Source organism: Pelobates fuscus, chromosome 3 (genome assembly GCF_036172605.1).
Source record: "Pelobates fuscus isolate aPelFus1 chromosome 3, aPelFus1.pri, whole genome shotgun sequence".
Lineage (NCBI taxonomy): Eukaryota > Metazoa > Chordata > Amphibia > Anura > Pelobatidae > Pelobates > Pelobates fuscus.
This window is the reverse complement of record NC_086319.1, coordinates 198,489,878-198,516,919: the sequence shown is the minus strand read 5'-3', so window position 1 is coordinate 198,516,919 and position 27,042 is coordinate 198,489,878.

Here is a 27,042-nt window from a genome sequence, read left to right as displayed (position 1 = left end):
CAAAAGGAACATTATTAGGTCTAGCATTGGATGCCGAGTACTATACATTTGGTTTCCAAAACCAGATTATAGGCCTCATCCCTGAAAAATACTTAACTGAGGACGAAATTGTCGATCAAATATTCCATTCCTCCCCAGAAGGAATATTCACTATCCTATCTGTATATCCCTTTAACATCGAAGAAGGCTCATGTAAAATCGAAGAAGCATCGATCACCTTTGATCATCCGCTCAATGAGCAGGAATCACGAGAATATCACGACCAAAGAGAAAAGGGAAGTCAACACCGAACTGACCTAACCTCTAGGCTTGAAGAATAGGCCAGCCTGAAATCTTTCTAGGATTTCAGGAACGGCTTAATGAGCAAATATCTTTAGCTGACGGCTGCTCTAACGATGCTGAGCGGCAACAGCTAAGGGAAATTCTTATGGAATTCTAAGATATTTTTGCCAAAGATTCCTATGACTGTGGGTTAACTAACCTCCACGTAGAAAGAATACAAACTGATCCAGATTTACCGCCTGTATTTATTAAACAATATAGACTCCCATTGGCTTCATATGATGGTCTACAAGACATCATTCAGAATTTAAAGGAAAGGGGAATTGTACGTCCGGTGCACAGTTCGTATAATAATCCGATCCTGGGAATTCTGAAACCTAATGGACAATGGCGTTTATGCGCTGACTTACAGCAGCTAAATAAACGTGTCTATATGTCTAGTTGGCCAGTGCCATTCATAGACCAATGCAGGGATCCAAAATATTCACTGCCATTGACTGTGCGCAGGGATATTGGACTGTACCAGTCTCTGATGAAGACCAATACAAGCTGGCCTTCACATTTGGAAAACAGCAGTATACCTGGACCCGTATGCCTTTTGGTTACATAAACTCTGGTCATGAATTTGCGGTGATCATGCATAAAGCTATGCCTGATGCACTCGAGAGAGGAACGTTATCATACGTTGACGATATCTTGCTGAAAAGCACTTCCTTTGATAAGCTAATCATAGAAATTAGACATGTTCTCACTCAGTTAAGGGAAGCAGGAATTAAACTGTCTTTACCAAAGGCACATTGGTGTCACACCCATGTAAATTTCTTCGGACATGAGGTAACTTCTGAAGGATTAAATACACAAAAGAAGAAGGTCGAAGCCATACTGAAGGCTAAAGCACCTACTAACACCAGGGTATTAAGATCATTCCTTGGTATGACTATTTACTCCCGTACGTTTATAGATAACTATGCAGAAATAACGAAAACACTCTTACACCTGCTTAAAAAGGAAACTACCTGGAACTGGGGGGAGCCTCAGGACCTAGCGGTAAGTGAACTGAGGAGGAAGCTCACTCAGGCACCCTGTTTAGCATACCCAGAGGGGGGTAAACCCTTCTATCTGGAGACAGGATATACCGATTTAAGCGTAAGTGCTGTTCTGTATTAGAAGCAGGACAGTTTAAACAAGGTTATTGCATATGCTAGCAAGACTTTGTCACCTGTTGAAGTTAAATTCAACACGTGTGAGAAGGCGTTATTGTCGACTGTCTGGGCACTACAATATTTTCGGAGCTATATCCAAGGTATGAAAATAATTGTAGAAACAGCTCACCAACCTCTACAGTATCTGCAGAGTGAAAGAATTAGAGACGGTAATCTCTCTAACAGTCGGATTACTGCATGGACTCTATCCTTACAGGGATGGCGGTTAGAAGTCCGTTATAAACCGTGTGTATACATTGATGGCTGTTCATATCTGATCTGACTCAATTCTTTGAGGCAGACCGAACCTGGAAAAGACATGGTTAATCCACAAAGTGGCGCGGAAGTTAGTTGCAGGTACTGGAATCGCCTGGATAGGTGATTATCCCATTGTTTCTAAAGGATACAATATTGGTCCCAAAAGCAGTCAGATAGCCGAACTCTGTGTAGTATATAAGACCATACAAATGGCAATAGAATATGGTATCATTACCCTGGTCTGATATTCAAATTGACTTTATAGGTCCTGTAACAAGATCTTCAAGAGGTAACAAATACATGTGTGCACAAAGTGGACTGAAAGTTTGTCTTGTAAGAGAATACGAGTACTGTACTGTGTGCGCCACTTTGTGGATTAACCATGTCTTTTCCAGGTTCGGTCTGCCTCAAAGAATTGAGTCAGATCAAGGTTGTCATTTTACCAGTAATGGCTAAGATGTGGAAAATCCTAGGTGTTAAACAAAAGCTACATATTGCATACAGCGCTGCGTCTAGCAGAGGGGGGAGTAGAGTGATATAACCAGTCTATCGTTAATATTCTGAAAAAGTATGTTAAGGAGTCTGTTAAAGACTGGGACATTAAAATGGTCTTTATTTTTAATGGTGATTTTAGCTACACCTAGCACTGTTACCAAATTGTCACCTTTTGAATTGATGACAGGAAGAAAGATGGTTTTACCATGGCATTTGCTATATCGCACATCTGATCATAACTTGATCAATGCTGCCACTACACATCAGTACATCGAAGATTTGCACAAGAATCTAGAAAAAGCTGTGACAGGGGTTAAAACAGGGCCGGACTGGCCCACCGGGATACCGGGAAATTTCCCGGTGGGCCGCGGCACCTGGGGGCTGCTGGGGGCAATATATGTGCCACCGGGTGGCCGGTCCGGTGGCACACACTTTGCGGGGGCCGGCCGGCAGGCGGCCGCATTGCCCGCTGCAGCCTCGCCGGTCCGGCGGCACACCTAATGCTGAGGGCTGAAGGGGGAGGGAGGAGCATGTCTCTCTACCATGCTCCCTCGCGGTTCCCACAATCCCCAGCAGCATCCGTGCTGGGGATTGTGGGAACCGCGAGGGAGCATGGTAGAGAGACATGCTCCTCCCTCCCCCTTCAGCCCTCAGCATTAACAGTGCTGCCGGACCGGCGAGGCTGCAGCGTGCAATGCGGCCGGCCCCCTGACTCCTCTCAGGTGGGTGGGGGGGATGGAAGTGGGGGGGTGAAGAGAGAGAAACACAATTGTTTCCAGCCACCGTAAGGAGAACTCTCCCTTCTGATACAGAGCCAGCCCCTCGGTGACATCCGGTTCTACCGTTCCGATCGTGGTGCTTGCCGAAAATCCTAATGAATTAAGACACTATCAAGATATATATATTAATATCTAAGTCCAATCACTTGTACATCTTTACTAAAGAGAGAGACAGACAGGGGGTGGGGGGCTGAAGAGAGAGACAGACGGGGGGGGGTGAAGAGAGAGACAGACGGGGGGTGAAGAGAGAGACAGACAGGGGGGGGTGAAGAGAGACAGAGGAGGGGGGGTGAAGAGAGAGACAGAGGAGGGGGGGGATGAAGAGAGAGACAGAGGAGGGGGGGGATGAAGAGAGAGACGGGGGGTGAAGAGAGAGAGAGACGGAGGGGGGTGAAGAGAGAGAGACAGAGGAGGGGGGTGAAGAGAGAGAGACAGAGGAGGGGGGGTGAAGAGAGAGACAGGAGGGGGGGTGAAGAGAGAGACAGAGGGGGGGTGAAGAGATAGAGAGAGACGGGGGGTGAATAGAGAGAGAGAGAGAGAGAGAGAGACAGAGGGGGGTGAATAGAGAGAGAGACAGAGGGGGTGAATAGAGAGAGAGAGAGAGACAGAGGGGGGTGAATAGAGAGAGGCAGGGGGGGTGAATAGAGAGAGAGAGAGACAGAGGGGGGAGAGTACCACAGGGAGAGGGGGAGAGAGGAGCGAATAGAGAGAGACAGAGGGGGAGGGAGAGTGCCACAGGGAAAGGAGGGATAAAGAGACAGAGGGGGGAGAGTGAGACACAAGGGGAGAAAGAGGGGCAAATAGAGAGAGACAGAGGGGGAGGGAGAGTGCCACAGGGAAAGGAGGTAGAAAGAGACAGAGGGGGGAGAGTGAGACACAAGGGGAGAAAGAGGGGTGAATAGAGAGAGACAGAGGGGGAGGGAGAGTGCCACAGGGAAAGGAGGGAGAAAGAGACAGAGGGGGGAGAGTGAGACACAAGGGGAGAAAGAGGGGTGAATAGAGAGAGACAGAGGGGGAGGGAGAGTGCCACAGGGAAACTCTAGCCCTGGAGCTACGGGCTAGAGTTCACTCTCACCACTGCGACCACCAGGGATTCCTGGTGGTCCAAGTGGTGAGAGTGAACTCTAGCCCCATACAAACACTGCCCACACACACCATACACATTCACACACTGCCCCCCCATACACACACACAGACCCCCATACACACATTCCCCTACACACACAGCCACCCATACACACATTGCCCCACGCACCCTGCACACTGAACCTTTCACACACATTGCACCCCTCACACATTGCACCACTGCTCCTATACCCTACTACAGCCCCATATCCCAGCAGACCCCAGGTAAGTTGTCAAACTGTACTTAAACGGTTTGACTACTTACTCTGGGAGCGGGTCCCGGCACTCCTGGCACCATACCCACTACACAGAGCAGTAGTGGTTATTGTGCATGGATTATTTCTTTAAATAATCTATAGGTGCCCCTCCTGAGATCAGGCTCTGGATCCGCCACTGATTTATATTATATATATATATATATATATATATATATATATATATATATATAAAATCAAAAAATTACCGGCACTCATGGACTTCTTTCATCCGATTTATTTTAGGTGAATATAGTCAGGTCGACGTTTAAGCTCCCGATCGGAGCTTTCATCAGGACACCAAAGACATTTTACATGGTATAAAACAAACATATATAGGACATATAAACCATATTAACCAATAAACACTGACCTTATCAGCTGTGTTCCATTCATTCTGATGTTCGGCGTGCACTCAGCACTATTGCACATGTCTACCGCCGGTATGAACTTCCGCGTCACGTGATCGGGAGGCCGGATCTCTGTCCTGGTAGCGTCATAGTATCTTAGCAACCGCTGATACAATCAGCTAAGGTTGCTACTATGTTTCCAGCCACCGTAAGGAGAACTCTCCCTTCTGATACAGAGCCAGCCCCTCGGTGACATCGGGTTCTACCGTTCCGATCGTGGTGCTTGCCGAAAATCCTAATGAATTAAGACACTATCAAGATATATATATATATTAATATCTAAGTCCAATCACTTGTACATCTTTACTAGTTATATAAAAAAAGACAATTGTGTTTCAAACTAATTGCTAATAATCAAAAAATAATAATAACATAAATAAGTGAACAATAAAGTGGAAGCTTGTGTATACACACAAGAAAAAACATGTATATGCAGGTGAAGACGTGTCTATTCTGTTAAATAAATACATACAAAAGGTGGTAATTCACACTTCCGGTTATATCTGTAAAAAATAAATATAACACACACAATAGTGTAATACAGTAGGTATAGCTGGACAATGCCGAATTCTCAAAATGAGGTACTCACAAACGTGGAGCCAATGACGTGTGGCTCTCACTGATATCGCCTTGGGACGTTTTTTGGAAGGATGTCCCTCTCCTGCCTGGCTCACTGCTCCCACTTGACTTCCACACAATTCCACGATGGGTTGGTATACTCAATTACGTAGGAACAATAGCTAAATAAATCAGGCTCTTGGCTGAGTTGAAAATGGCATAGGAAGCCAAAAAATGTATTATAAGAGCAAAATATGAAAACAAACTATAAAAACATACTGTATAAAAATAGCTATTACCGATTGAAAAAGCCCCAATAGGGGCGAAACGCGTTTCGGACTACCTATTAGCCATTTGGCTACCTTATCTTTTAGCAGATTTTAGCTAAAAGTTTTACATTATTTTACATGCTATTTTTATACAGTATGTTTTTATAGTTTGTTTTCATATTTTGCTCTTATAATAAATTTTTTGGCTTCCTATGCCATTTTCAACTCAGCCAAGAGCCTGATTTATTTAGCTATTGTTCCTACGTAATTGAGTATACCAACCCATCGTGGAATTGTGTGGAAGTCAAGTGGGAGCAGTGAGCCAGGCAGGAGAGGGACATCCTTCCAAAAAACGTCCCAAGGCGATATCAGTGAGAGCCACACGTCATTGGCTCCACGTTTGTGAGTACCTCATTTTGAGAATTCGGCATTGTCCAGCTACACCTACTGTATTACACTATTGTGTGTGTTAGATTTATTTTTTACAGATATAACCGGAAGTGTGAATTACCACCTTTTGTATGTATTTATTTATGTTATGTAGAGTGGTGTGAGGGGTTTCCCACTCAGGTGGTCTGTAGCACTCTAGCTACCACACTCGCTTGCATTGTTTACACTGTATACACCCTTTATTCTCACTATTCTGTTAAATGTAAATGCAAATCCATATGCATAACCATTAGGGTATTAGTGTAATATAGTGTTTTTAATGTATGGACGAAATTTGCACTTGTGACTATCTTATAGAGGGAAAAAACCCTTATTGATAAACAGTGATATGATAAAAAGTGTATAAGACATAGGTGTGCCTCAATATGAGTATAGGTGTGTTATATGTGCCTCAACATTATTAGTCTGCCCCTAAATGACAGTTAAGTGAAAGAAAAAAAGAATATATAACAAAATATATAGATTACAGACCTTCTAGGTTAAGATATGTAGATAGATTTAGGTCAGTGTCTATGGTTGTAACCCTCAACATTATTGAATGCATTTAATGTTTAAAAAATTCCAGATTATCCAGAATATCTATTTCTCTAAAAAATGTGTTCAATTTAAAAAATTATATTATTTACAAGAGGAACTATTTCTGCAGCTCACTCCCAAGGGTGACTCCCAGAAATGTTCCTTCTTTCCATACACTTGAATAAAGAGGACATATAGATACATATTCAAGAGGAAACTACTATTTAACAAAAACAGGAGATCAATTATAGAAAAGAAATAAATGAACATTTTTCGTTGAGACCTTTAGGAGAAATAGTATCAAGTTCCATTATCCAATAAGTTTCTCTTTGTAAGAGAAGTCTCCCTCTGTCCCCACCTCTAGCCGCCACAGGCACATGATCAAATGCCACACAGCGTAGGGCAGAGAGTGGGTGTTGTTTTTCCAGAAAATGTCGGGCCACAGGTTTGTCCGACTTGCCATCACGGTAGGCAAGTCGGATACTCGATCTGTGGCCCCTAATTCTCTCGCACAGTGCTGTTTCTGTCTTTCATATATAACTCAGTCCACAAGGGCATGTGAGTTTATATATAACAAATTCTGTGCGACAATGTATCCTGTGGGCAATTTTGTAGATTTTACCAGTGTGAGGGTGAGCAAATGTCTTGGAAGGGATTATATGCCCACAGGTCACACAACCCAAACATCTGACACAGCCATTGTTCGCTATCTCTTTTCTTGAAGGATTATAGCAATGAATGGGATCTGTTTTAACCAATAGGTCCCTTAGGTTCTTATTCTTCTTGTAGCAAAACATTGGCTTGGTTGTCAATTCCTTCGGAAGTGTTGGATCTTGTCGCAAGATGTTCCAGTTGCGACAGTTTCAGTAATTTCTTTACTTGCGGTGTGTAGTGTCACTGGAAAAACTATTCGGTTGGTTAATTCTTTTCGAGGGTTATTTCCCTTCTGATATTGTTCTCCTGCTTGTATCAAGGCTTTCTCCAATATCGGTCGCCTATATCCTCTCTTCATGAATTTGGAGTACATCATCTTCAGTTGTTCCTTCCGTTGTTCCTCCTGGGAGTTATTTCTATAAACCCTTAGGAACTGAGATAGTGGCAAGGATTGCTTTAAATGTTGTGGATGAAAACTATCAAAATGTAAAATGGTATTACGATCAGTCGGTTTAGTATATAATTTAAACTCTAATTGATGATCGATAATTAGGGATTATTCTAGCCTCGGTGAGGGAATAATCTAAATTTTATTAAAGACAGGAGGCGAATATTGCTTTACCTTCTTTACTGAAAACCTCCAGCAGCAAAGAAACAGTTAACAAAACTTTTCAAAACAACCAATCAGAACAAACAGGCATCAGTATAAAACCACTGGAACAGACCCTCCCACTTCCTCTTTCTTTGATGAGGTCGAGCAGGAGAGCATGAAGACCAAACGAAAACTGTATCCGGTCTGCTTCGATGAAAAACCGTCATGTTCGGAGCAAGTTATGTCACACTGAAAAGAAAAGAAACATCGTGAAAGTAAACTGTCATAGCAGAATGTCATATCCTATACGGGCAGTGCAAAATAGACCGCAAACTGATAAATAAATCGACACTGAACGCCAATAGTAGACACCAAAAGTTTATTAAATACAATTCGGACCATACATAATGTAATGTACATCGAAACCTAGATTAACATAAAGTCAAAACCACTCCCATATAGGGTGGGAAAAAAACCATAAGGGTGGGAAATATTCGCCTCCTGTCTTTAATAAAATTTAGATTATTCCCTCACCGAGGCTAGAATAATCCCTAATTTTATGTCAGGACAGGAGGCTTCATATTGCAATTTTAACGTCCAGACATAAAAACAGAAGAAACATGCGGGCGCGGACGAAAATAAAAAGTACGAAAAGTCGATTCCCTAGACCAGTCCGCAGCGTTGAGAATATCCCCGAGAGACCCACCGGCTTCAAGAGCTGCTGACGCTGCAGCACCCCGAACCGAGTGAGCCCCAAAAGAACTCGCCACGCCCGCCGATGAGAGGAGCCATCGGATCCAACGAGCGATCGTGGGTGCAGACACCGCCCCGAACGGTCGAACGTAGGAGATCAATAGCTGACCATGGGCGGAGGGCCGACACAACGAGGTCACGGATATATATGTCCGTAAACAGCGTGCCACGCAGAGGCGTGGTCTATCGGGAAAGTAGGGATAAGACACTGAAGACGAATTAGATTTCGTCCTGCGGGAAATAGAGACAGAGACACCATCTGGGGAGAACGAAAAGGATTCTACGTCAAAGGCCCGGACATCTGAGACCCGACGAAAGGATACGAGGCATAGCAGGAGAGCCAGCTTGGCTGAAAGCTGGCGTAAGGAAAGATCCCCGTTATCAGGCCATTCCTCGAGGAAGCGTAATACGATCGATACGTCCCAGAACGAGGAGTAGCGCGAAGCAGGGGGTCTCGAAAGCCTCACACCTCGGAGTAGTCTGCAGACCGAGGGTTCCCTACCAACACCAGAGCCCTGGAAAGGGACATGGGCCGCCGAGATAGCTGAGCGGAAAACATTGATAGTCCTATAAGACTTACCTTGCGAAAACAATTCCGCCAGGAAGTTCAAGATGGCTAGAACAGGGGCCGTAAAGGGATCCAAACGTCTCTCCAAACACCAGCCATGCCAGGAGCGCCAGGCGTGTAAATATGATCTTCTGGTGCCAGGGGCCCAAGAGTCCCAGAGTAATTCTCTAGCTGTAGCCGATAGTCCCGACACATCCCAAGATCCCCGGAAACGGTCCAGGCCACCAGGGTTAGACGATCTTCCAACATCAACGGGTGTGGGTTCCCCATCGGGTCCTCGAGGAGAAATCTGGAGGCTGGTAGTACCAGCGGGTCCCTGCACGATAGTTCTAGTAGGAGAGGGAACCATGGTTGACTTCTCCAGAGAGGTGTCACCAGTACGATCGACACCTTCAGAAGCTTGAGTCGATGTAGCGTCCGAAGGATCATGGAGAAGGGGGGAAACGCATATGCCCCTGAAGGGGGCCATGATTGAAGGAATGCGTCCACCGCCATGCTGAGGGAATCCGGGAGCCAGCTGAAGAATAGTTCCGTCTGTCGATTCGCCCTGGATGCGAATAGGTCCAGATGGAGGGGGCCACGCACGAGGTCCAACTTCTGAAACACCCGGGGTTGCAGTCGCCAGTCGCTGGAGTCCCTCCAGTGGCGGGAGAACCAGTCCGCAACGAGGTTGTCCTGTCCCGGAAGGTATTCTGCGACGATCGACAGCTGTCTGTCCAGACAATATTGGTACAGATCCTTCGTGAGGTCTGACAGCAGTTTGGATCGGGAACCTCCCAGTCGATTTATGTATCGGACAGCTGAGACGTTGTCCATGCGAAGAAGTAGGGAGCAATGACTCATCCCTTTGGTGAAACTGCGAATGGCGAACATCCCCGCAATCAGCTCCAGGCAGTTGATGTGGAGGGCTTTTTCGTCCGGGGTCCAGAGACCGCCTGTCGCCACGCCATCGCAAGTGGCACCCCAGCCTAGGCAGCTGGCGTCCGATTCCAGGACGAAGTCCGGTCTTGTCCCGAAGATTGCCCTGCCGTTCCACGCCTCCATGTGTCGAAGCCACCAGTGCAATTCCAGGCGGGCTTCGTCCGACAGCGATACAATCTGGCCGTAGGAGGTGGACGACCGAAGGTAACGAGTCTTCAGACGTTGGAGGGCCCGATAATGTAGGGGGCCCGGGAAGATGGCTTGAATGGAGGACGAGAGTAGTCCTATCGTCCTGGCCAGGTCCCGCAGGGTGATTCTCGGATTGCGAAGTAGGCGTCTGATGTCCTTCCTGATGGCAGCCACCTTGGATACTGGGAGGCGGAGTAGAGTCCGAACCGAGTCCACGACGAACCCGAGAAACTGGACCGACTGCGAGGGGTTCATTTCCGACTTCTCCACATTGATGACGAAACCTAAGTCCTGGAGCAGGCGGGTAGTGAAAGCCGTCTGCTGGCGCAGGATGTCGGGATCTTGTGCCATCAACAGGATATCGTCCAGATAGACGATCGATCTGATCCCCCTGGCCCTCAGCGTCGACATGACCGGTTTCAGCAGCTTGGTGAAACACCAGGGAGCCGAGCTGAGGCCGAATGGGAGGCACGTGAACTGCCACACGCGCTTCTGCCAAATGAACTGGAGAAAGCACCTGTCCTCCTGGTGGACAGGGACCGTGAGGTACGCGTCCTTCAGGTCTAAGCGCGTGAACCAGTCGTTCTCGCGAAGCAGATCCCTGAGGAGATGGATGCCTTCCATCTTGAAATGTCGGTAGACGACATATCCATTGAGGGCGCGTAGGTTGATTACAGGGCGGAAGTCCCCTGACTTCTTCCTTACCAGGAAGATATTGCTCAGGAAGCGAGGCGGGCCCGGCGCCCTCTCCACCGCGCCCTTGCCCAGCAGGGCGTGAATTTCTGAATGGACCAGAGCGGACGCCTCTCTGTCCATATGGATAGGCCGTGGGGCAGAGGTCTGGATCGGGGTTGACACGAAGTCGATCCTGAAGCCGGACACGGTTTGCAGAACCCACGGGTCTCCCGTGATGGCCCCCCACTGCGGAGAAAAGTGAGACAGTCTGCCCGCAATGGGTAAGTGTGGTAAATAAGGTAAGACTCTTACCTGAGGCGTATCTCGCCCGTGTGGAGGAGGCTCCGCGGCCTCTGGTTGATCCTCGGGAGAACAAAGGACGGTACTGGTACCGGGAGGAGGAGGAGGAGAAGGACTCCGAGATGCGGGGCCTGTTGCCCATGAAGGCAGCTCTGCTGGTGGCGCGACCCCTCTGCCGACCAGCTCTGGAGGAAAAACGATCCCCAGCACGGAAAACTCTGCGGAGGGATTGTTGCGCCTTATTCAGAGACGTGTAGATGGACACGTGCCGGTTCAGTTCCTTCATGAAGGCGTCACCGAACAGTAGGCCTTTGGCCTCTGGGCCCAGTTCTTTGGGGGCTAGGTCGGTCAACTTCCCATCCAGTTTATAGAGTGCCGCTTTACGGCGTTCTGAGTTCATCGCCGCATTGGCATTCCCCAGGAGGCAAATTGCTCTCTGTGCCCACTCGCGGAGGAGGTATGCGTCAACCGCTGGTCCGCCTTGTAGAGTATCGTCGGCCATGAGGAAAATCTGGGTCAGCGGGCCGCTAATGTCGAGGAGCTTGTCTTGGGTGGAGCGCAAGCCCTGTTCCAGGCCCTTGCGGGGGTCCTTCCCTGACCTATTCAAAAAGGTAGCGAAAACCGGATCAAAATCAGGTGTATTAGCTACCTTATTTGGCAGCGTTGGGCGCGGGCATTCGGCCCGGAGCTTCGCCCTGACCTCTTTATCCAACGGGCGACGTAGCCAGTAGCGGAGGAATTCTGCGATGTGGTCCGGGGGAGTCCACTCTGCCGAGCGAGGATGCTTGAGGAGACGTGGGTCGAAGAGCGGTAGGCCCGAGGGGTCCAAGATTTCGCCGGGGTCGTCGGCGTGGGCGGCAGAGGCTTTTAGCGAGCCCGGTCGTGGAGAGCTCAGCACCGTCTCTCGTACATATCGTGAAGAGTGGCCAGGGGCGTCTTCGCCAGGTGACGTGGGGCCCGATCCGTCGGCCCGGTATTCATCCAGGGTATCGAATTCGGGTTCCCCAGCGAGCGACCCTATGTCAGGGTGGTCGTCCGATTCGGCACCCAGTCTGGCCAACTTGGTGGGCATCTTGCCCTTGTCTGTGGGGGGGCCAGGGGCTTTCCAAGGCCTCTTCCGTATGGTGCATACGTCCGCTGAGCGCAGGGAACCCCCAGAGTCGGAGTCCCGTGCGCCAGCAGGACCGGGTGTGGAACCCGTAGGTGTGGGCAAGGCGTCCCCGTGGAAGGCCGCAAGAGCCTTGGGCAAAGAATCCGCCAAGGCGGTGTATAGCCATGCCTGGAGGGCTTCAGGGGCGTGGGAGCCAGATTCTTCAGCCATGTTTAATATCACTGAAACAGAGGAAAGGCACAATCAGTGAGGTACCTCAATATGGCCAGCTGGGGGTCACCCAGCGTGCAAGAGGGGGTCACCCAGCAAGCACTAGCATATACAATGCAATAGGAGGGGGTCACCCTCAGTTTATGCCCAGGGTCCAGGCAAATTGGACAATAGGGAGGGGGTCACCCAGCCCAAAGCAGTGCTACAGCATGGTAGGATAGCCCAGTATAGGGCAGATTAGGCAGGGACTGAGTCCCAATAATATAGAAAGGGGGGTCACCCCTATAATGGCAGGCTATAAGGGGCACCTGGGGAAGAAAATCCACCTGTTAGGGAAGGAAAACCACAGTTGCAGCACACAGTGTAGCAGGCACAGTAAAAAACAGTACATGGAGTGTTTAACATGCAGCAGTCTGCACACCCCGGTCAGCTGTGAAGTCACAGCCACCAGGGGTGCAGAGACCGAGGAGGTAAAAGACCAGGGGCAGGGGGGCTGAGGGGGACCGAGGTCCGATGAAAGAGAGGGCGCCCGGAGACCACGCGGCCCCGGCAAGATGGCCGCCGCGGCTCCAACAAAATGGCCGCCGCGGCCGCAAAACAAGTGCGGCCTACCTCGCGGACGGCTGCGCGAGGGAGGTCGCGGTGAGAAACGCGGTCGGAGACCGCAGACAGGTGAAGGGAGAGGGGGGTAGGGAGGGAGAGGGGGGTAGGGAGGGAGAGGCGGGAATACCGAGAGGGTACCGCCGGACCGAACCGCAAGGCGGATGGTCTGAGGGGAGCCCCAGGGGAAACCCAGAGTAAGGGCAGGCCAGAAAAAATAACAACCCCCACACTCAGGACCCCGAGGTGGGGCAGCAGGGGCCACCTCAGTAACCCCAAGTCAGAAAGTAAACACAGTCAAATCAAACAGTGCAAAGTACCAAATCAAGAGAAATACAACCCAGAGCAGAGACAACTCTGAGTTGGTGAGTGCTCACCTGGAGGCAGCAGCAAAGAAAGAGGAAGTGGGAGGGTCTGTTCCAGTGGTTTTATACTGATGCCTGTTTGTTCTGATTGGTTGTTTTGAAAAGTTTTGTTAACTGTTTCTTTGCTGCTGGAGGTTTTCAGTAAAGAAGGTAAAGCAATATGAAGCCTCCTGTCCTGACATAAAATTGATAGTTCGAGATCTATCTAAGTTTAAAAGACAAAAAATGGAACGGGTACAGCAAGATTATACCGAACACTCTGTGTATAGATGGCTATCAGGCGAACATAGGAATCGCCCTCGACGATTTCGAAAGCGGATTGTCAAACCAAACATTAGGACGATCGATGTCACATCAGGTGAATCGGCATCTGATAATGAGGGCACACGCCTGAGTGAACCAGCTAGTTTTTTAGATATAGAGGAACGCCAGGAGGATCTACTCCCACAGAGAATCGCGACAAGAAGCAAAAGCGAAAGAGATCTGCCACAAGACGGGGGCAGAAAGGACGGATACACTGGACCCAAAGGGAAACCGCCGATGCGGAAATAATCCCAGTCTTTAACCTATCGGATAGACCTCTTGATCATCAGGAATTGGACATTCTAAGCAAAGGATTATCTTTCATACCAACTCAGGCCCCAAACCACTTCCAGTGGAATGTGGAATTATATAAATTTGGCCGTACGCTGAGACTTAAGGATTATTTCAACAAAAACCAGAAGAGTATAAGCAACCAGACCTCTGAACCAAGAACACAATTTTTTCGAAAACCTAGTCAATTTGACCCCCCATCAACTCAACCTACGATCAAGACGTTTTTGTCCACCCTTATGAATGAGACAAAGAGTGTGTTAAAAGAACATAAGCCACAATATTGGAATTTCACAAAAGAACAACACAAACTAGTACATCGTCTATCATCAGATCCAACTATCGGAATTCGCCCTGCGGATAAGGGAGGGGGGATAGTGGTTCTGAATTACTCTGATTATGCAGAAGAAATTAAAAAACAACTGTCTGTGCAAACAACTTACCAACTTTTAGACAAAGATCCAACTAGTGCCATTACTCAAAAGATTGAAGAGGTTCTATCGTTTGGATTGAGAGCGGGTTATATTGAATTGGATCTCTTTGGATATCTACAGAAAAAAGCACCACGTACACCAATATTATATACGCTGCCCAAGATTCACAATAATCCAAATACCCCTCCAGGCAGACCTATTGTGTCTGCTATAGACGGTATTATAGAACCCATAGCTAAGTATCTTGACCATCTATTCAAACTACCGGTTACTGCTATACCCACGTGTATTAAAGATACCAATAGTTTGATAGCAGACCTTAAAAAAATTAAAGAATTTGATGGGATACTAATAACAATGGACGTCAATAGTTTGTACACGGTGATTCCGCACCAAGAGGGCATTGAAGCGATGAGACAACTATTATCAACATCCACACACTATTGTGGCCCTCCCATTGAATTCACTTTGGAACTACTATCATTGGCATTATATAATAATTATTTCAGGTTTGAGAAACAATGGTTCTTACAGGTCTCTGGTACATCCATGGGGGCCGCGATGGCCCCAATGTACGCCAATACGTTTATGTTCGATTTTGAACAAAAATACGTATTAACACAATATCGGGAGCAAATAGTTCGGTACTACCGCTTTATTGACGATATTTTAATCCTTTGGAAGGGCACAGGTGAAGAAGCGAAGACATTCGTTCAATACATCAACGATTTGCCCACACCAATAAAAGTGACTTCACACATTGACCATAAAAATGTCCAATTCCTCGATCTCGAACTATCAATTATCGATCATCAATTAGAGTTTAAATTATATACTAAACCGACTGATCGTAATACCATTTTACATTTTGATAGTTTTCATCCACAACATTTCACCCCTTAAGGACAGAGCTTCAGAAGCTTGACTTACGCTTAATGACACAAGCAATTTTTGCATTTTCTTGCTGTTTGCGTTCAACTGCAATTTGCATCTCTCTCATTTATTGCACCAACACATATTATATACTGTTTTATAAAGGACAGAAAGGGCTTTAATTCGATATAACATCTATATATATATATATAAATGCTTACTTATTATAAAAAAAATATAGAAAAATGCAAAAAAAAGAAAAATATTGGTTTTTTTTACAGTTTTTGCAATCATAATGTGTGCATAATTAGTGCAGGTTAAGGAAAGTAATTAAAAATAAATTCATTTATTTGTTCTGATTTACAGAATATATAATGTGTCTGGGATTTTCAGTTTTTTTTGGTAGTTACAGGTCACAAAGCACAAGGAGTAACATAAAATTTTAATGTGGAGCGATTTTAGAATTTGGTATGTTTGTCTTGTAAGCCTAATAGCTATAAAATAAAACAAAATTGCCACACAAAAGTATATATTTATATAAAGTAGACATCGCAGGCTATTTACCTAAGGTTGTTTTGACACTTTCTACGTAGCCATTTTACCGCCAACCTCTGCTAAATATTGGAGTAAAATTGTGTTTTTGGGGGGTTTTCGCACACAAACGTATAACAAAAAACTTCTCATGTGTATTTTGTAAAGTTGGTGTGTGCTATTCCTGTACAAAGTTTTATTATGTGTTCAGTTACTTCTGCTGAGTACAACGGTACCCCCATTGTATGTCTTTGGCACTATTTCGTGAAGCTACAGTGCCATATAGGAGACCTGTCCTTTTCAGTATTCACAGTAGAATTTTGAGAGACGGATTTAATGAGCCTCTGCTTCCATTTGGGGTATTATAACAGTTTGACTGTTCAAAAACCCCCACAAAGGCCTACCATTTGTAAAAGTAGACACTCCAGGGTATCTCATAAGGTGCATATTGTGCCTTAACATGCCCCCATTTTTTTACCATTACATGCCAAAGTATGTGGTAAAAAATAATTTTGTGCATTTTTTACATACGGATTGCATTTTTGCTGGGCATTTTGTATATTTCATATGTGCCACTAAGTTCAAACCCCCCAAATTATGCTCAGCTAAGTCTTCTGAGTAAAAGGACACCCCCATTGTATGTCTATGGCACTATTTCGTGAAGCTACAGTGCCATACAGGAGACCTGTCCTTTTCAGTATTCACAGTAGAATTTTGAGAGACGGATTTAATGAGCCTATGCTTCCATTTGGGGTATTATAACAGTTTGACTGTTCAAAAGCCCCCACAAAGGCCTACCATTTGTAAAAGTAGACACTCCAGGGTATATCATAAGGTGCATATTGTGCCTTAGCATGCCCCCATTTTTTCACCAATATATGCCAAAGTATGTGGTAAAAAATAATTTTGTGCATTTTTTGACATACGGATTGCATTTTTGCTGGGCATTTTGTATATTTCATATGTGCCACTAAGTTCAAAACCTCCAAATTATGCTCAGCTAAGTCTTCTGAGTAAAAAGACATCCCCAATGAATGTCTTTGGCACTATTTTGTGAAGCTACAGTGGCATATTGGAGACCAAGCCATATCAGTTTTTACAGAACTTTGAATTTTGACGCTGGGCCTATGTGCAATTTCCAAGCATCTTCGTAAGTTTTAAATTCAAACTACCCCACAAAGGCCTACCATTTCTTAAAGTAGACACCCCAGGGTATTTCAAAAGGCATATTTTGAACCTTAGCGTGGGATAATTTTTCCGCTAGCTTGTACCAGGTGTAGTGATAATAAGCGTTTTTTCTGCCTTTTTGACACACAAAGTGTAGCCCATGGAACAGCGCAGTCAGGGGAGTGGGCCTTGACAGAGCCAGGAGTAGGCAGGGGAGTAACCAGTTAAAGGGGCGTGGTTATTGGTAAATGGGGGTTGGACAATAGGAGTATATTAAGCGGCCATTTTATGACTAAGGGACATTTTAACTAAACTGACACTTACCTGGTAATTGTTTTTGGCAGGTCTGTGTTGGTTTTTTCTTTGTCTTGCAGATGGAAGAAATCCTGGAGGGAGTGAGAGCTGCGGTGCGAGATAGAGGACTGGCCTGGCTTCATGAGCAACTGGGGGCTCAGGGTCCCCCCCCTACAACCCCTGCGGCGGCTGCACGGCGTTCCATGAGGAGGGCGAGACCGCCCCAGTGGCTGAGCCCAGGCATGGAGCCCGAAGTCGGCAGACGGAGGAGCCCGTCAGCGGAGTCTGTTGGGGCCTTGGATGAGGTAGCGGGCCCCAGCGGAGTGGAGGTACCGCGGCCGGCATCGTCGGTTCGACGCGGTGCTGGCCGGGCGCGGGCAGCAGCTAGGCCGAGGCCTACCACGCGGTGTGCGCCCCGCCAGGAGGCGGCAGGCGGGACGGTTGCGGCTGGAGCCAGGACCCAGAGCAGATCGGATGGTGGAAGCAGTGAGCGGTTGCGGCCCGGTGAGTCAGGGAATGGCGCTGGGGCTGGGCAGCGGGCGGGGGGCAGAGCGGAGGCCTCTAGTGATCAGGCGGTCCCCCTGATGGCAGGGGGAGCCCCTGGGCAAGGGGACACATCGGGGGCGGCCTCTAGTGGGGCCAGGTGCAGCACAAGGGACTCAGACGGCGGGTCCGCTCAGCCAGGTACATTGGGGCCGGCAGGGCCCGCGGCTTTAGCAGACAGGAAACGCCAGGACAGACAGGCGGAATCCCCAGTTCGCAAGGCGGCCCAAAAGGGGCCAGGTTCAGCGGGTCGGGATAGCTCCCAGGAATCAGCTCAGGGCATGGAGACAGGACGGGCTGGGAGAGAGCGGGAGGGCCGCAGGGGCGGCTCCCGGGGACCGAGGGGTCTCCCGCGGAGCCCTAGGCCGCATCGCAGCAGGGAGCAGCGCGGCGTCAGTGCCAGGCATGACAGGAGGCAGGCTGACGGGTGGAGGGGTAGAGAGAGGAGCAGGTCAGCAAGCAGGTTTAGCAGGAGGAGATCGGCCTCAGGGGAACGGAGGTGGAGGCAGCGGCGCAGTGCGTCTGGGTCATCAGGCAGGAGCTCGCCAGGTCAGCGGCGCAGCGCTTACGGCCGGGAGGGCCAGGCAGGGAGACGGGATATGGTGCGGAACTACAGGCAGGAGCATAAGGAGGTTGGGCGGGTATGTGATCATGTGGACACACTACCCAGGTGTCGTTCTCCTTGCAGGTCTCGCAGCACTACACCCGCGGTCCTGAGGCAGGGCCAGGCTGACGGGAGTCGGCGCCAATTGGATGCTCCGGAGCCAAGCATGGCGGACGGAAGGGAAACGAACCCACGGCCTTCTGCGGCTTCGGGCTCAGGCGGTGAGTCAAATGTTACACCACACGCAGGAACACTATTGACTTGCTTAAAATCTTTCTTAGATTCATGGGCGGGTGGGGAAATGGCTTCACCTCAGTTTGGGAGAGTGTGGACGTGTGAGAAAGGCCAGGGGTTACAAGGTAGGGCCGTGGGCCCAACACTGGATAGCGAGGTGGGGTTATCTGTGTCCGAAACTAGTAAGGAGTCGGGGGAAAAGGTAGGTATTGGGGGCGAAATTACCGACGCTGCGCGGCAAAACGTGCACGTGTCTTTCTCGGGCCCATTAGGTTGTCATCTGAAAATGGACATCAAGGAGAAAATTTGGAAGGGTGAGTTTGTGGAGGTTTTTTCCTTGCTCCCGCTGGAGGAGTTCTTAGACATGAAAGAGGAGGACAAGAAGGACGCAAAGAAGGAGGAGGAGGAGAAAAAGCGTAGGTATCGGAAGATTCCTAAAACGTTTGGGAACTGGCTACGGGCCTTTTGTATCCTGGCCAGCGTGATAGGGGAAAAGTCGCCGGATAAATGCTCCCAATTGTTTTGCTACCTAGATGGGATTGGGGAAGCGTACCGGACCTATGGCGGGGTCGCCTGGTGGCGGTACGACGAACAATTTCGCCAGAGGTTAGCGGCGAATCCCAGCATGCGGTGGGATCAAATGGACCTTCCTCTCTGGATGCGGCTCATGATGGCGCAAAAGGCTGCGCCCTTTCAAGGGACGGCCGGTGCGGCCCCTGGGGGACCTGCATCGGTAGGGCAAAAGAAAGGCTTCTGTTGGCTCTTTAACGAGGGCCAATGTAAGTGGGGTACGTCGTGCCGGTTTAAGCACGAGTGCTCAGGTTGTGGGGGTGCACATGGAGCCAGCCGGTGTTTTAAGCGAGGTAAGTCTGCGCCAGGAGCGGGAGCCGTTGGAGCGTCGGCCCCCTCCGCTGCCGCGGGGGGCAACCCCGGTGAAAGTAGGCGAGATGCTGCCGTGGCTAAAACAGTACGGTAACCGTCAGGACGCTGAATTCTTATGGCAAGGCTTTACGGAGGGTTTTTCAATACCGTTTCAGAGTAGGGATGTGGGGAGGTTATGCAGTAACCTCAAGTCGGTGGGGGAACACCCGGGAGTTGTGAGGGACAAGTTGCTGAAGGAGGTGCAACTGGGTAGGATGGCTGGGCCGTTCGAGGCTCCGCCGCTGCCTGACTTGAGGGTATCCCCGCTGGGGGTAGTCCCCAAGAAGGAGGCGGGTAAGTTTAGGTTGATTCATCATTTATCATTCCCGAAAGGGGCGTCAGTAAATGATGACATCGATGAGGCCCTGTGCTCCGTATCGTATGCATCATTCGACCATGCTGTCGAGTTGGTTCGGAGAGCAGGGCGAGGGGCCTTGATGGCGAAGGTGGATGTGGAGGCAGCATTCCGGCTCCTTCCTATCCACCCAGACTGTCACCATTTGTTAGGGTGCCTTTTTGAGGGTAAGTTTTTCGTGGACCTGTGCCTACCCATGGGTTGCTCCATTTCATGTGCGTATTTCGAAAAGTTTAGCACGTTCCTGGAGTGGGTAGTGCGCAGGGAATCGGGCGGGGGTACGGTGGTCCATTACCTGGACGACTTTCTGTGTGTGGGCCCGGCTGGGTCCGACAGATGTGCCCAAATACTGCAGGTGTTTCAGAGGTTAGCCCAACAGTTTGGGATTCCTCTGGCTGAGGACAAGACAGTGGGCCCGACCGAGTGTCTGAGTTTTTTAGGGCTGGAAATCGACTCGGTCGTGGGGGAATGTAGGCTGCCGGAGGAGAAGTTGAGGGTGCTCCGCCAGCAGGTGCACGCGATAAAGGGCGCTAGGAAAGTTACGCTTCGGGGACTGCAGTCCTTGCTCGGCAGCCTTAATTTCGCTTGTAAGGTGATCCCTATGGGTAGAGTTTTTTGTAGATTGCTGGCTAGGGCTACCTGTGGTGTCCGTCTGCCGAGTCATTACATCAGGGTGTCGGTTGGTATGAGAGAGGACTTGGACATATGGGACCGCTTCCTCACTGAGTTTAATGGACGGGTGTTTTTCAGGGATGCGATGAAGGCATCAGGCGACGCCGGGCTGTTTACGGACGCCTCGGGGAGCGTTTGCTTTGGGGCTTACCTTGGGGGCAAGTGGTGTGCCGAGGTTTGGCCTGCGGCTTGGTCCGAGAGCCCCTTGATTCGGAACCTCGCCTTTTTGGAGCTTTTTCCAGTTGTGGTAGCGGTGTCACTATGGGGCGAGGAGCTCAGGGACAAGAAAGTTATCTTCCACTCTGATAATATGGCAGTGGTACAGGTAATTAACAGTCTATCGGCTTCGTCCCTGCCAGTGGTTAGGTTGTTGCGGCAGCTAGTGCTCTTGTGTATGTCTTGGAACATTGTCTTCCGGGCACGGCACGTGCCGGGCCTGCTGAATGTGGTCGCTGACGCTCTGTCTCGTTCACAGTGGGTGCGGTTCCGGGAAGCAGCGCCGGACGCGCAAGCGACAGGGCAGGCGTGCCCGGAGGAGATGTGGCGGCTCGGGACGTTGTGCTTGGGCGATACATAAGGAGCTCACTGGCGCCGGGGACTTGGACCGCTTATACTAAGGTTTGGTGTGAATGGGAGGAAATGTTGTCCCAGGCGGGAGCAGGCGATTCTGCAGCCGGTAGGTTGGACACGCTGTTGTGGCTTCTTTGCAGGTTGGTGGCAGGTGGGTCGTCCCCTTCTAGGGTGGAGCGCTACATGTCTGCGTTAGCCTTCCTGTTCAAGTTTAACGGGTGGGAAGACTTGACGAAACATTTCTTGGTGAAGCAAACTTTGAAGGGTTTCAAGAAGGGCAGGAGGTCTGTGGATACAAGGAGGCCTGTGTCCTTTGCCACCCTTCAAGGGTTGGTGGGGTTGTTGAACGAAGTGTGTAGTTCGGCATTTCAGGTAACTTTGTTCTCTGTGGCTTTCGTGTGGGCTTTCTTTGGGGCTTTTCGTATTGGCGAATTGGTGAGCGCCAATAGGTCGGGGGCATCGGGCCTCCGGTATGAGGATGTGGCTATCGAACAGGACAAGGTCGTGATTTGGCTCCGGCGCTCGAAGACGGACGTCTTCGGAAAGGGTAAGAATGTTGTCCTGTCCTCGCTACCAGGGTCCCCGGTGTGCCCGGTAGCGTGTGGGGACGTGTTTTTACGGGTTCGCCCGAAGGTTGGTGGTTGCTTCCTGATTCACGAGGATGGGAAGGCGCTGTCGCGCTTTCAGTTCTTGCGAGTCTTCCGCATGGGGTTGACGGGATTGGGCTTGCAGCCCGGACAATTTGGTACGCACTCCTTCCGTATCGGGGCTGCGACTGAGGCGGCGCGTCTCGGGCTGGGGGAGAAGCGGATAAAGCAGATTGGGAGATGGGAATCCATCAGGTTCCGTGCATATGTAAGGCCGGAAAGGTTGGTGTGAATGGAATGTTGTGGATGTGGGTAAAGGGTGCTCTGCCGGTTAACTGAATTTGTTTCCTTTCAGGCTTGGTCGCTTGGCTGGTGGGTCACTCGTTTGTCTACTGGGCGGAGAAGAGGGCCGCAGTTCGGAGACAAGGCACACAACTGGGTTTTCTTCTGGACACAGTGGACCTTCGGTGGTTTGGTTTTCGGGGTTTCAGCTGGCAGAGTATAAGTGGTGAAATTTTTGGGATGTTGTCCAGGGGGTTTGCCCCAGATATACTGTTGATTCACGGTGGGGGCAATGACTTAGGTTTGGTCCCCCAGAAGGTGTTGGTCAGGAGAATGAAGAGGGACCTGGATAGGGTGAGGGCTCTGGTCCCTGGAGTTACAATAGTGTGGTCTGAAATGGTGCCGCGGTTGAACTGGAGGCATGCCAGGGACCCGGCGGCTGTGGCACGTTGCCGTGGTAAAGTAAATAAGGCCATGTCTGTCTTTATTAGGAGAATAGGGGGGGTCCCAGTGAGGCACTTTGAATTGGAGGGCGGGTTGCCCGGTTATTTTAGGCGGGATGGTGTGCACCTGTCTGATGTGGGGTGCGATCTATTAAATTTAGGTTTCCAGGAAGGTATTTCCAAAGCCCTATTTATGTGTGGTGGGGGTCGCTCGAGACATTAAGGGTTCAAGTCTCTTGCTATGGCGGGATAGGGCTTGGGTAATTGGAAGGTAGGAGGAGTATAAATTGGTTAGGCTGGATTAAACTGGAGTGTGAAATGGTTTGTGGGTTCAAGCTCATCGGTGGCTCCGAACCAGGTGGTGTAGGGGGGTCTCGGTACACCCCTACAGTTAAAAAAGTTATGGATATGGGGCCTCTTTGGTAGGCCATGTGTTATGTGTTATTTGTTATTTATAATGTTATTTATTGTTATTGGGCGGGGTCATTGCCGGGGGTAATTTATGTACGGTGGGGGGTGGAGGTATATTTACTTTTGTGGCAATGACCCCAATTTGTTACCTTGTTTATAATAATAAATAAAGCTGTGGACTTTTTTATTCCAACAGAAATACGGTGTCTGTAAGTTATTGGGGGGTTGGGGTAAACAGCGCACCTGCCGAATAATCGACTGTGCGCATGTCATGAGTTTGCACAGTATATTTTGCAAACCTTATGTGTGCTACGACTGTATAATACTTCATATGTTGCTCAGCTATGTCAGCTGAGTATAAAAATACCCCCGTATGTACCTTTGCCAGGTATATGTGGACATCAGAGGGGCACATTTGGGACATAGTCATTCCAGTTTTTTTCAAACTTCAAATTTTTACGCTGTGCCCATGTCCCATTTTAGAGTATTTTACCAGGCTATATAATTCAAACTACCCCACAAAGGCATACCATTTCTTAAAGAAGACATCCCAGGGTATTTCAAAAGGCATATTTTGAACCTTAGTGTGGGATCATTTTTCCGCTAGCTTGTACCAGGTGTAGTGGTAATAAGCGTTTTTTCTGCCTTTTTGACACACAAAGTGAGTTTGCACAGTATATTTTGCAAACCTTATGTGTACCACCACTCTATAATACTTTATATGTTGCTCAGCTATGTCGGCTGAGTACAAAAATACCCCCGTATGTACCTTTGCCAGGTATATGTGGACATCGGAGGGGCACATTTGGGACACAGCCATTCCATTTTTTTTCAAACTTTAAATTTTTACGCTGTGCCCATGTCCCATTTTAGAGTATTTTACCAGGCTATATAATCCAAATACCCCATAAAGCCATACCATTTCTTAAAGAAGACATCCCAGGGTATTTCAAAAGGCATATTTTGAACCTTAGTGTGGGATCATTTTTCCGCTAGCTTGTACCAGGTGTAGTGGTAATAAGCGTTTTTTCTGCCTTTTTGACACACAAAGTGAGTTTGCACAGTATATTTTGCAAACCTTATGTGTACCACCACTCTATAATACTTTATATGTTGCTCAGCTATGTCGGCTGAGTACAAAAATACCCCCGTATGTACCTTTGCCAGGTATATGTGGACATCGGAGGGGCACATTTGGGACACAGCCATTCCATTTTTTTTCAAACTTTAAATTTTTACGCTGTGCCCATGTCCCATTTTAGAGTATTTTACCAGGCTATATAATCCAAATACCCCATAAAGCCATACCATTTCTTAAAGAAGACATCCCAGGGTATTTCAAAAGGCATATTTTGAACCTTAGCGTGGGATCATTTTTCCGCTAGCTTGTACCAGGTGTAGTAGTAATGAGCATTATTAAATGTATTTTTTTAACTTTTTAAAACTTTTTTTACTTTTTAAAACTATTTTTTAAACTTTTGTTTTGCTTATTCATTTTTTGAAAGTTTCCTAAACTTTCGTAAAACTTTTTTTTACAGATTTAACATTTTTCTAAGCTTTTTCTTTTACCGTTAACCCCTAACTAGCAGTAAGCAGCACTAACAGTAAATTCCCCATTTTCCCATAACTCCCACCCACCCCAGCTAGCAAAATATTTAATTATACAATATTTAAATTAGTTAATTACATTAATTTAACCCCTGAGGGTTAAAAAATAAATAAAAGTTATTCATCAGGTGGTTAAAAAAAAATTAGATCACAGTATAATACTGTGATCTGTATTTTGATCACTGTAGGCAGTGATAGACTGGCAGGGAAGGGGTTAATTCTTATTTGGACTGGGTAAAGGGTTTATTTTTTTTAAATTTTTTACTTAAACGTTATTAAAACTTTTTTTAACTTAATTTTTTAACTTTTTAAAGCTTATTTTAAAACTTTTTCTAACGTTAACCCATAGTTAGCCTAACACTAAATCCCCCAATTCCCCACTAACTTCCACCCTCCCCAGCTAGCTAAATTTATAATTTTAAAATATTTAAATTAATTAATAAAATAAATTTAACCCCTGAGGGTTAAAAAAAAAAAAGAATTAACCCTCAGGGGTTAAAAAAAAATCAGATCATATTAAAATGTAATCCCTGCCAATTGATCACTGTAGTCAGTGATCAACTGGCAGGGAAGGGGTTAATTTTTTTATTAAAATGGTAAAGGGGGGGTAAAGGGGGGTGAGATTTTAAATAAACTTTATTTTTTTTTCCACCAGGGGGCAGGATCAGCACTGATCCGTCTCCCTGCACTTCACACTGAACCCGGAAGTGCAGGGAGGCGGAAGGTAAGTATACAGAGCACATGTGCCCGCTCTGGCATGCTGTCAGAGCGGGCACATGTACTGGGACAGCCCGATCCAGTGCTCCCGGTCTGCCTCTAATACAGAGGCAGACCGGAGCACCATTAAACCCACGATCGCCGCGATTAATTTTACCGCGTGACGGACGAGGTCCGTCATCCGTCGTTAAGGGTATCCCCTGGATGACGGACCTCGTCCGTCACCCGTCGTGAAGGGGTTAAAGCAATCCTTGCCACTATCTCAGTTCCTAAGGGTTTATAGAAATAACTCCCAGGAGGAACAACGGAAGGAACAACTGAAGATGATGTACTCCAAATTCATGAAGAGAGGATATAGGCGACCGATATTGGAGAAAGCCTTGATACAAGCAGGAGAACAATATCAGAAGGGAAATAACCCTCGAAAAGAATTAACCAACCGAATAGTTTTTTCCAGTGACACTACACACCGCAAGTAAAGAAATTACTGAAACTGTCACTCGCAACTGGAACATCTTGCGACAAGATCCAACACTTCCGAAGGAATTGACAACCAAGCCAATGTTTTGCTACAAGAAGAATAAGAACCTAAGGGACCTATTGGTTAAAACAGATCCCATTCATTGCTATAATCCTTCAAGAAAAGAGATAGCGAACAATGGCTGTGTCAGATGTTTGGGTTGTGTGACCTGTGGGCATATAATCCCTTCCAAGACATTTGCTCACCTTCACACTGGTAAAATCTACAAAATTGCCCACAGGATACATTGTCGCACAGAATTTGTTATATATAAACTCACATGCCCTTGTGGACTGAGTTATATAGGAAAGACAGAAACAGCACTGTGCGAGAGAATTAGGGGCCACAGATCGAGTATCCGACTTGCCTACCGTGATGGCAAGTCGGACAAACCTGTGGCCCGACATTTTCTGGAAAAACAACACCCACTCTCTGCCCTACGCTGTGTGGCATTTGATCATGTGCCTGTGGCGGCTAGAGGTGGGGACAGAGGGAGACTTCTCTTACAAAGAGAAACTTATTGGATAATGGAACTTGATACTATTTCTCCTAAAGGTCTCAACGAAAAATGTTCATTTATTTCTTTTCTATAATTGATCTCCTGTTTTTGTTAAATAATAGTTTCCTCTTGAATATGTATCTATATGTCCTCTTTATTCAAGTGTATGGAAAGAAGGAACATTTCTGGGAGTCACCCTTGGGAGTGAGCTGCAGAAATAGTTCCTCTTGTAAATAATATAATTTTTTAAATTGAACACATTTTTTAGAGAAATAGATATTCTGGATAATCTGGAATTTTTTAAACATTAAATGCATTCAATAATGTTGAGGGTTACAACCATAGACACTGACCTAAATCTATCTACATATCTTAACCTAGAAGGTCTGTAATCTATATATTTTGTTATATATTCTTTTTTTCTTTCACTTAACTGTCATTTAGGGGCAGACTAATAATGTTGAGGCACATATAACACACCTATACTCATATTGAGGCACACCTATGTCTTATACACTTTTTATCATATCACTGTTTATCAATAAGGGTTTTTTCCCTCTATAAGATAGTCACAAGTGCAAATTTCGTCCATACATTAAAAACACTATATTACACTAATACCCTAATGGTTATGCATATGGATTTGC